Genomic DNA, 1,538 nt, shown 5'->3' on the forward strand with positions numbered 1-1,538 from the left:
ATTCTCACCACTGGTCTGATTAACAGCATCATGATATATGGTGAAGAGATTGAAGTTGTTAACAGCTTTAGTTTGATTAGTTCCACAACCAACACTCTTGGTACCAGCAGCCAGGAAATCCAATGACAAATTACCTTAGGAATGTCTGCTCTCAGGGACATTTCTAGAGTACTGAAGAGCAATGATGTCAGTCTGGAGACTAAGATGCAACTGATCCAGGTCATGGTCTTCACAATAACGTGTTGTACATCAGAAAGCTGGATAATGACTAGGGATGATAGAAGGAGAGTTGATTCCTTTGAGCTGTGGTGTTGGAGAAGAGTATTGAATATACTGAATATATATAGAAGAGTATTGGATGAACTGCTAAGAGAACAAATAGGTTTATACCGGAGACGGTGACCCAGGCTGCTCCTTGAAGGCAAGGATTCTGAAGCTCCATCTGACATACTTTGGAAATGTTGCAAGGAGGGATCGTTCTTTGGAGAGGAATGTCATGCTTAGGAAGGTGGAGAGACAGTGCAAGAGAGGAAGACCCTGGATGAGATGAATTGACTCAGTGATCAGGTTAATGGGGGGTAGGTGTGTTAGAAACAATAAGGTTGGTTCAGAATAGAACAGGGATCAGAGTTGTTGTACATAGAGTCGCTATGAGTTGCAGGCAACTTGATGGCACATAACAACAACATTCTTTTTTGCAACCCTCCTGTGTATGTACTGACAACACTGTGGTGACTATAACAAAGGGCCTCAAGAAATCAGAGGCTGTGAGGAAGGTGCAGAATAAGGCCAAGTGTCACCCTTTTATCCATAAGGTCCCTATGAGTTCTATTCAACTTGACAACATCTAACATTAACAATTTCAAATGTCCAGTGTTTCCATTTGTTCAGAATCATCAGTAGCTCCCAGAGAGAATCTGCATCTGTAAATCTAGAGGGTTAAGATTGTTCATCTTTCTCCCTTGGATCCACTGATGGATTCTGAGAGATGTGATTATTAACTCTGCAAAGCATCTCCCTACATATTATACCACCAGAGCTCCCTAATGCTAACAAAACCTTACATATCCAGCCATTTCCTCAAGAAAAGCTGGCTTTCCCAGGGAACTGGCTTATTTAGGCCAACAGCAAACAACTCATTGCCATTGACTCAGAACTGACTCAGAACTGACCCTCCAGCTGTTTTTCAAAGGTTGTAAATAGTACAGAGGGAAAATGTTCATCTTTCTCTCTAGGAACAACTGGTGAATTTCCCAATAAGACTGCCTGTCTTGGGGTGGCGGCACCCATCTTTGTCCTTCCTTTGGTGGGTACATATGCCATTAGTGCTTGGAGATGGGTTCTGGCAGCGAGGATTCTGCACCAGTGGGTATACTTACTATGGGATGGCATGCATGCACTGTTATTGTTCAGTCATCAAGTTTGAGTCCCAAATTTGGTTAGCTTTGTCAGGAAAGGTTATCTCTCAGTCACAAGCATTGATGTGACTCAGGTACTAGTACAAATTGGCTTGGCCTAAGGGTAGTTTTCTTTTTTTT

Source organism: Elephantulus edwardii, unplaced genomic scaffold (genome assembly GCF_000299155.1).
Source record: "Elephantulus edwardii isolate Elephantulus edwardi_28Jun2011 unplaced genomic scaffold, EleEdw1.0 scaffold00009, whole genome shotgun sequence".
NCBI classification, from domain to species: domain Eukaryota; kingdom Metazoa; phylum Chordata; class Mammalia; order Macroscelidea; family Macroscelididae; genus Elephantulus; species Elephantulus edwardii.